Here is a 10595-nt window from a genome sequence, read left to right on the forward strand (position 1 = left end):
AGGCGGAGGTTGCGGTGAGCCGAGATCGCGCCATTGCACTCCAGCCTGGGTAACAAGAGCGAAACTCCGTCTCGGGAAAAAAAAAAAAAAGAAATATCTGAAACATAAACATTACATATGTCAAGGACTTGATTTACAACAATCCAGGGGTCGGTGTGGTGGCTCATGGCTGTAGTCCAAACACTTTGGATGGATCACCTGAGGCAAGGAGTTCAAGACCAACCTGGCCAACACAGCAAAACCCTATCACTATATTAAAAATACAAAAATTAGTCAGGCGTGGCAGTACACGCCTGTAATTCCAGCTATTTGAGAGGTTGAGCCACAAGAGTTGCTTGAACCCAGGAGGCAGATGTTGCAGTCAGCTGAGATCACGCCACTATACTCCAATCTGGGTGACAGAGCAAGACTCTGCCTCAAACAATAATAATAATAATAACAACAACAATCCAGGGATTGGGCATGAGGGGTGCTAGATAGAAATATAGATGAAACAAGACTACCTATAAGTTGATAATTCTTGAAGTTCAATACTGGGTACATGAGAGCTCTTTATACTAACCCCTCTACTTTTATATTAATATATATTTAAAATATTCTAATAATAAAAAGATAAGAAAAAATGCTATATGGGAATTGAATTATCATAGTATCTACCTATTCCCATAACAGATTAATCCAGAGTCAGGCACAAGTGAATGTTAATTTACTAAAATCAAATTATATTTATAGAGTACCATAAGGAATCATTTGACCTGAACATCACAATCAGTCAACATGCTAAACTCTCCTATGTAATTACTCTTATTTACAAGTCTGTTAACAGTAGCTAACCAATTTATACCACTCTGTGGAAAAAAAAAAAAAAAGGTGTTTAAGTATTATTTATTTTTTAAGTTTTTTATTAAATAAAGCAACAGTCACAGAAAAAAAACTGCAGACAATATTGCAGAGTCATTGCTGTCTTTCTAGTCCTATGGGCCTTTGGTACTTCCGGAATTTATCGTCAGCAGAGTTAGTGCATAAGCACTCCAGCTCACTGAGCTCCCAAACAGGACTAGTTTAATCCTGTGTTACAAAAACCCTTTCCTGCCTACCTACTCTGAAATAAGGAGCCAAACCGACAGATGGCAGACGAAAAGGAAGAGGGAGGTGATAAAGAGGCAGTACAAGACAGCACTAGGAAAAAATAACGGAAAGAACTGAAAGACATCTTAAATACAAATACAAAGATATAAAATATTCAGCAATGTCTTAGATTTTTGCAAAACAAAGTCACATTTTGTCACTAATCAATTACTTTAAAGCTAAGTGATTCTGTGATTCATATTGGATTTTATTCCTTTATGTGACATACCTTTGAGAGTTTTGAGAAATCCTTAATATCTCACAAATTAAATTAACCAAAGCATTTCAAACTGTTCTCAAAACAAGAGAAATGGGACATAGTAAACTTTTATCAACATTTCACTACTGCCATACATCTGCCTTTTTAGAAGTTACCAGACTTTCTTCTTCAGGTTCTAAAAAGTAAAGTACCCCAGCTCTATGCTAATCCATGATACAATCAAAACCACATCAGTATTACTGCAGCCTACTAATAGGCTTTAGTTAAAATATTGGTTTAAAAGATACTACAGTGTTGCCATTAGAATTAAAGTTTTAATCAAAATAACATTTCTTTAAAATGCCTCGGTTTTTGGTGTAAAAAACTTTATTTAAGAACATGCCAACTACCATAAGCCATCTTGGCCCATTCGTAATGCCAAGTACCTCTTCTGCTTCCAGATTAAGTATTTTTCCTATCACTTATTTTAGAGGTCAAACTTGCAGCACCATACAATAAATATAGAAGCCCATCACTCACACTTTGGAAATTTTACAAAGAAATAGCAAATCCTAGGCTTTGGTTACAAAACCAGAACCAGTTCATTTCTGGTTGTACCATAAAAAAGAACGAGGTTGAGGTTATTCAGGAGCTCATTCCTAAGGCAGCTCCCTCTCTCTTCCATGGAAGTTTGTCAAATGGGAGAATAACATCTGCCTGCCTGTCTCACAGAGGTCTTACTTATATCAATTAAGAAAATGTTTACAATTTTATAAACTAAAAAACTATAAATAAATGCAAGCTGTTATTCTCTATTTGCATTTTAGACAGTTTGCTTAAGGTTACTCCTTAATATCACCGGGTTTCAAGGTCTACCAAGAAAAATTTTATATTTCAAGTCATAAAGATTCACTAATATTCACTTTTTAATAGCAAAGTCCAGTCCTTACACCAATTACTGTTCTCTTCTATCATCTATTCCTCTTCTTGTCAGAACAGAACTAGAAACATGCTTTAAGAAATCAAAGAAGGCCAGGCGCGGTGGCCCACGCCTGTAATCCCAGCACTTTGGGAGGCCAAGGTGGGCGGATCATGAGGTCAAGAGATCAAGACCATCCCAGCCAACATGGTGAAACCCCATCTCTACTAAAAACACAAAAATTAGCCAGGAGTGGTGGTACATGCCTGTGGTCCCGGCTACTCCAGAGGCTGAGGCGGAAGAATCGCTTGAACCCAGAAGGTGGAGGTTGCAGTGAGCTGAGATTGCGCCACTGCACTCCAGTCTGGCAACAGAGCAATACTCCATCTCAAAAAGAAAGAAAGAAAGAAATCAAAGCAATAGATAGTCTCTAAAGTTCTGTCTCATTGTCACCATGATTCCTGAACACCCCTATAGCATGATCCTGCCCACATGACACTACTTGGATGGGGTTTTAGATCAGCCAACCCAAACTATGTCATTGAGGCGGGCCATTTCTATGCTTTGCCCCCCCCAGTCTCCACCAACACTTTTTCATTTCTAAATTCTCGTTCAGTCTGCATCACCTCCTAGCTCTATGATCTTAGGCAAGTTACTTAATCTCTCTGTGCTTCAAAGTCCTTATCTGCAAACAAGGTTTTACCTCATAAGTTTAAACATGGGTTAAATAATACATGGAAAAATGCTAAGAGAGTGGATAAGTGTTCTCATCACAAAAATGATGACTAAGTGATGTATATGTAAATTAGCTAATTTAGTCATTCCCCAATGTATACATACTTCAAAACTTCATGTAGCACACAAGAAACACATATAATTTTATCCGCCAATTTAAAAATAAAAAATAATACATGAAACTGCTTAGAACAGTGACTGCACAGTAAATGCTCACTAAGTATTTGCTAGTGTTATTCCTTTCTATGTGCATCTGTCTAGTCCCCCACCTCACCACCATCATTAAATTACACAAATCTTTCCATCATTCTCCATCCCTCGTTCTTTCCAAAAGAATAAGCAAATTTTGAGAAAGCAGATACTATGATCATATTACTAAATTTCATTATACATAACTGAATATTTGGTTATGTAAGAAAGTTCAATAATACCTTATAAAAAAGACAATGGCCCACCATGCTTTTAAATTATATTAACACTGAAGCATAATCTTCCTAGCTCTAAATTAGGTTATCTACTTATTTCCAATACTACCAGTTAGCAAGGCTGCTTACTTGAACTATATCACATAAAAGTACCCATGACCAAAGAGTTTTATGGTATAGTGACTAAGGTCTTAAAATACAGCAAAACTTTAAAAAGACTTCCATAAATGCTACTGTATTTTTTAAAAAACAACAATGTATCTCAAAAAAAATCAAAAGCAACACAGACATCCTTTTTTTGCTTTTGAGAAAAGGTCTTGCCATGCTGCCTAGACTAGTTTTGAACTCCTGTGCTCAAGCAATCCTCCCGCCTTGGCCTCCCAAGCAGCTAGGACTGTAAGCATGCCACCACGCTCAGCTTAACAGTGACCTTAAATCAGGAGTTTAGAGTGAGGAAAAATAACTTACCAGAAACAAGAGGAAATGCCACTGCTAAATTAACATTACTGCCGGGCGAGGTGGCTCATGCCTGTAATCCCAGCACTTTGGGAGGCCAAGGCAGGAGGATCACCTGAGGTCAGGAGTTCAAGACCAGCCTAACCAACATGGAGAAATCCCATCTCTACTAAAAATACAAAATTAGCCAGGCGTGGTGGTGCATGCCTGTAATCCCAGCTATTCAGGAGGCTGAGGCAGGAGAATTGCTTGAACCCGGGAGGCAGAGATTGCGGCAAGCTGAGATCGAGCCATGCACTCCAACCTGGGCAACAAGAGTGAAATTCCGTGTCCCCTCACAAACAAACACACATACATAAACACACACACACACACACACACACACACACACACACACAATTACTACCATTATCATTAGGGGACAACCAAATAGCTTAAACACTTGCAACAAGAACAAGAGCTAAAAATTCAAGTTTTTTTACATGCTACTTAACACACTCTATCAACAATTATGTGCTCTAGATAATGTTATAAATTCTAAATTCTAACATTTCCCATGTAAGTACTCAAGGCAAAGAATTCACACCATTGTTTAACTGACACAATAGTCCTCCTTCAGCTTATGAATTACTTGATCTGGCCAGGCTTGGTAGCTCATGCCTGTAATCCCAGCACTTTGGGAAGCTGAGGTGTGAGGGTCACTTGAGCCCAGGAGTTTGAGACCAGCCTAGGCAACAGAGTGAGACCCCCATCCCTAAAAAAAAAATTATCAGGGTGCGGTGGTGCACGCCTGCAGTCAAAGCTACCTGGAGGCTGAGGTGGGAGGATCACCTGAGTCTTGGGAGGTCAAGGCTCCAATGAGCCGTGATCCCACCACTGCACTCCAGCCTGGGAGACAGAGTGAGACCTTGTCTCAAAAAAAAAAAATCAGTTAATCTTATTTAGAGACAGTTTTACTCCACAGACAACTTCCTGGGGTTGTACTCCTAGTTTACTACACGCTGGGGACTTTTCTAGGCAGTGGAATAAACAACATATCCAAGATTCCCGCTTTCATGGAGTTTACATTCCAGTAAGGAAGACAAACAATAACCAGGTAGGCAAGTAATTCAATATCAGGAAGCATAAATGCCAAAAAAAATAAAGCAAGAGAGACAGGGGATGTAGGGAGTGGCCACTATTTTCTATACTGTATTCACTGAAGATCTTTCTACAGGGGTGAGGTCTGAGGCACTCTCTTTAAGGAGAAGCCTGAATTATGTGAGTTAGCCAGCAGTGCAAAAGCTTGAGGGAAGGGACGAACAAGTTTTAAACCCTGGGAGCGTGTCTGGCCCAGTCAAGGAATACGGAAAGCTCAATGTAGCCCAAGTGGAATAAATAAGGAGAGGGAGGCAGGGACTACATCATGTAGGACCTTGCAGGCCATGACCAGGAATTTGGCTGTTCTTTAAATTTAAAATAACCATATTTCAAATTATTTTAAAATGTTAAAATATTTAAATTACTCTAAAATAGCCGAGCAGTGGCTCACACCTATAATCCAGAACTCTGGGAGGCCAAGGTGGGTGGATCACTTGAGGCCAGGAGTTCAAGACCAGCCTGACCAATATGGTAAAACCCTGTCTCTACTAAAAACACAAAAATTAGCCAGGTGTGGTGGCACATGCCTGTAATCCCAGCTACTCGGAAGGCTGAGGCAGGAGAATCACTTAAACCCAGAAGATGGAGGTTGCAGTGAGCCAAGATCATGCCACTGCATTCCAGCCTGCATGGCAGAGCAAGACTCCATCTCCAAAAAAAAATTATTTTAAAATAATAATTCTAATTTAATTTAGAAGTCATCTGAGGTATTAAATAAAGGAGTGATTAACATATGAAAAGGTCATTCTAGTTATGAAATAGAAAACAGCCTATAAGAGGTTAAGTGAGAAAACAAAGAAATCAGATAAGAAACTATTATGATTTACCCACACAGGAGATGGTGGTGGTTTAAACCAGCATAAGGCAGAGATGACAAAATATGATCAGATTAGAAATGTATTCAGAAAATAGAGCCAAGATGATTTGCTAATACACTAGTTATATGATATAAAGAAAAAGAAGAATCATAGATCACTTAGATTCTGGCCTGAGCAACTAGTTGAATGGTCCTGCCATTTATTAATACTAAGAGAAGATTCAGAGGAAATAATGAGAATAGAAATCACACCTTCTGTGTTGAACAAATTTAGTTTCAGATGTCTATTAGATGTTTTGTTATGTAGGTAAACTCATGTTATGGGGCTTTGTTGTACAGATTTCATCACCCAGATATTAAGCCTAGTACCCATTAGTTTTTTTTCCTGATCCTCTCCCTCCTCCCATTCAACACTCTCCAAAAGGCCCCAGTGTCTGTTGTTCCCCTTCATGTGTCCATGTTTTCTCATCAGTTAGCTCCCACTTACACACGAGAACAAGCAGATTAACTATGACACTCAATCTTGGGGAGGAGGTCTAGGCTGAAGACATAAATGTGAGTCAACCAGCATATAGATAGTATTTAAAGACATAGAACTAAATAAATATAGATGTGGAAGATTTTGTTTATTTCATTCTCACATCCTACGTAGCAGCTATAATTATTCCTTGTTTTTTGGTTTTTTTTTTTCCTGAGACAAAGTCTTGCTTTTGTCCCCCAGGCTGGAGTGCAATGGCACAATCTGGGCTCACTGCAACCTCTGCCTCCGGTTTCAAGCCATTCTCCTGCCTCACCCTCCTAAGAAGCTGGGATAACAGGCACCTGCCACCACGCCCAGCTAATTTTTGCATTTTTACTAGAGACAGGGTTTCACCATGTTGGCCAGTCTGGCCTTGAACTTCTGATCTCAGGTGAACCGCCCATCTTGGCCTCCCAGTGCTACGATTACAGGTGTGAGCCACCATACTCAGTCTTAATTATTCCCATTCTACAGATCAGAAAACTGAGGCTAAGAGATTAGGACTTGCCTAACATCATTCTGCTAACTGGTAGAAAGAAGAGGGGGGTAAAAAGAACAGATCTAACTGCTGACAATGCCCATGACCTTTCTCAACTGGGGCTTGTTATCTGAACCTCAGAACACAGACAATGATCAGGGCGAATATTTTCTCAATTCTCACAAGGATGGTACATAACTAGTGCCATCCTAGATACATTGGAGAGAAGTTAATTCTTTACATATAACAAGTGTCCGAATGTCTTTGGGCATTTGGGTTTAATTTTCTTATGAAACCCCAGTCGAAAGAAAAAAAGAAACTATACTAATATTATTCCATTACTATTATTAGGAATCATTTAAAATGAGAGACATTCCTGCACAGCAAAAGAACAATTAACAAAATGAAAACGCAGCCTATGGATTTGGAGAAAATATTTGCAAACTATGTATCTGATAAAGGGTTAATATCCAAAATATATAAGGAACTCACACAACTCAACAGCAAAAAAGCAAAAATAAATAACCTGATTTTAAAATGGGCAAAGGACCTGGATAAACATTTCTTCAAATAGGACATAAAAATAGCCAAGATATATTAAAATGTGCTCAACATCACTAATCATCAGGGAAACACAAATCACAACCACAATGAGGTATCACCTCACACCTGAAAGAATGGTGATAACCAAAGAGACGAGATAAGTGATGATGAGGGAGTGGAGAAAAGGGAGTATTTGAACACCGTTGGTGGAAATGTAAATTGGAAGAGCCATTATGGAAAACAGTATGTAGGTTTCTCAAAAACTTAAAAAGAAAACAACTATATGATCCAGCAATCTCTCTTCTGGGTTTTAACCCAAAAGAAATAAAAGCAGCATCTCAGAGAGAGGTCTGCACTCCCATGTTCACTACAGCATTATTCACACTAGCTGAGATGTGGAGCCAATCTACATGTCTGTCAGTGGATGGTTTGATAAAGAAATTGTGATACAAACACACTTTGGAATATTATTCCAATTTTTAAAAGGAGATCCTGCCATTTACAATAAAACGAATGAACCTGGAGGACATTGTGTTAAGTGAAAAAAGCCAGATATAGAAACAAAAAAGAGAACCTAATAATCATTTTTTATATGCGGAATCTTTAAAAAAAGTTAAATACATAGAAACAGAGACTAGAACGGTGGTTGGGAGAGTAGGGGAGATGTAGGTCAAGGGAACAAAGTTGCAGATATGTAGGATGAATAAACCTAGAGACCTAAAGTATAGAATGAGGGCTGGGTGTGGTGACTAATGCCTATAATCAATCCCAGCACTTTGGGAGGCCGAGGCAGGCAGATCACTTGAGGCCTGGAGTGTGAGAGAAACCTGGACAACTCAATGAAACCCCATCTCTATTAAAAATACAAAAAATTAGCCAGGTGTGGCAGCACACACCTATAATCTCAGCTATTCAGATAGCTGAGGCAAAAGAATTGCTTGAACCCAAGGTGGAGATTACAGTGAGCGGAGATGGTGCCACTGAACCCCAGCCTGGGTGACAGAGCAAGACTCTGTCTCAAAAAATAAAGTACACCATGAGCATTATAATTAATATTAGTGTATCATATACCAGAAATTTTCTAAAAGTAGATTTTAAATTATCCTAGCACACACAAAAAAAGTAGCTATGTGAGATGATGGGTATGTTAAATTATTACATACAGCAATCATTTCACTATGTATATCAAAACATTATGTGTACGCATTAAATTTATATAATAAGTAAGCCTGAAATAAATAAATAAAATTAGAGAGAAGAGATTGGTGAATAATATGTTACCATCCTGTGTCTTCTTGTGGGCTTATTTTGTAATCAGTAAAACGAAGTATTATTTGAAGTTTTTATAGCAGCAAAAGTGATTGTACTTTAAGACTATCCCAGACCTTTGCTGGTTCCATTCACAATCAGCAGTCAGCATCTATTTTCCTGGGAACATCAATTCATTAGAAAACCACTAGAAAAAAAAAAAGAAAGAAAGAAAAATAATTTTTTTTTTTTGAGACGGAGTCTTGCTCTGTCGCCCAAGCCAGAGTACAGTGGCATGATCTCAGTTCACTGCAGCCTCCGCCTCCTGAGTTCAAGTAATTCTCCTGTCTCAGTCTCCCAACTAACTGAAATTACAGGCAACCACCACCATGCCCAGTTAAATCTTTGTATTTTTAGTAGAGACGGGGTTTCACCATGTTGGCCAGGCTGGTTTCGAACTCTTGACTGCAGGTGATCTACCCACCTCAGCCTCCCAAAGTGCTGGGATTACAGGTATAAGCCACCATGCCCGGCCAAATAATTTTTTAAAAAGAAACCACTGGAATATAAACTCATCAAGTGCCAGAATCTTTGTTTGTCAATTAATGTGTTCCAAGTACCTGGAACAGTGCTCTCTCTGGGAATGAACGTAAATTTCCAGTCCTGCTGGACAGTACTTGTTACTCTATAAGATAGAGATTTCTTCATGTTGTCTTAGTTTTCTGGCACCAGTAAAATGTAACAGGATTGCCCTAACCCAGAACTTTCAACTCACAGTTTAATTTTCGTTACAACTGCCCTTCTTCCTTATGTAACTATGACAGGTTCCAACATACTGCCATTACTGGTCCAAAGTACTACCATACTATGGAGATCAATATGTACTGTATATACTGTTCAAAATAAATGAACCAATAACTACTGTATCACATATGCTAGAGGAAGAAATATTCTTACATTTCACTTATCCTTTGTTAAAATCCACACGTATTTTAGAGCACAGGTACCATACATCAATGGAGCACTTCCATTAAATGCAAAATGTTAAAATGAGCAATCCTGACTAGGCCAGAACTAATGGAATTCACCTGCACATAACAAGTTACATGTATGAATGCAGTATTAGTGGCAATGTATTTCATTTTCAAGCTATAAGAACCCACCACCTGCAAGCATTAAGCACCCATCCACAAGGGGTCACCAGAATGGCTACTATTTTTTTAATCACTTATCTCTGGCAAAAAACATATATACATTAAAAGGATGACAACATATTCTGTTGGTGCTTTCATACATTACTGATGGGAATGCAAATCAATACATTTGTGGAGGAAAATTTGGGAATTTGGGAATATCTAACAAAACCACATGTGCACTTAACTTTTGAACCAGCAATCACACTTAAAGAAATCTACCTTGAAAGGCCAGGCATGGTGGCTCACGCCTGTAATCCCAGCACTTTGGGAGGCCGAGGTGCGTGGATCACCTGAGGTCAGGAGTTTGAAACCACCCTGACCAACAAGGTAAGACCCCATCTCTAAAAAAAAAGAAATCTACCTTGAAGATACAGTTCTAGCAATACCAAAATACTATGCACAAGGTTATTTACATAAGAAACAACCTAAATGCCCATAATAGATGAATAATTGAAGAGGTTAAGATACATCTATACAGTCAAGTCACAGCTGTAAAAAAGAATAGGCTGGGTACAGTGGCTCACTCCTATAATCCCAACACTTTGGAAGGCCAGTGTGGGAGGATCACTTGAGCCCAGGAATTTGAGACCAGCCTGGGCAACATGACAAAACCCCATCTCTACAAAAAAATCAACAAATTAGCCAGGTGTGGTGGTGCACACCTGTAATCCCAGGTACTCATGTGGCTGAGGCAGGAGGATCCCTTAAGCCCAGGGGGATTAAGTCTGCAGTGAGCCATGATTGTTCCACTGCACTCCAGACTGGGCAACAGACTAAGACTGTGTCAAAAA

At 38.9% G+C, this 10595-nt stretch overlaps 1 protein-coding gene across 12 annotated transcripts in view; it reads right to left on the reverse strand.

The window, feature by feature from the left end:
* Nucleotides 1–10595, reverse strand: part of HERC1 (HECT and RLD domain containing E3 ubiquitin protein ligase family member 1) — a 230823-nt gene that overhangs the window by 212505 nt on the left and 7723 nt on the right. The window contains exon 2 of one of the 12 annotated variants that reach the window (XM_037731214.1): nucleotides 8746–8816. The exons of the other annotated variants lie outside the window; for them this stretch is intronic. The gene's annotated coding sequence lies outside the window, so the exon portion shown is untranslated. The remainder of the gene's footprint in view (nucleotides 1–8745; nucleotides 8817–10595) is intronic. 12 annotated transcript variants of the gene reach the window in all.

Source organism: Cebus imitator, unplaced genomic scaffold (genome assembly GCF_001604975.1).
Source record: "Cebus imitator isolate Cc_AM_T3 unplaced genomic scaffold, Cebus_imitator-1.0 Scaffold386, whole genome shotgun sequence".
NCBI lineage: Eukaryota > Metazoa > Chordata > Mammalia > Primates > Cebidae > Cebus > Cebus imitator.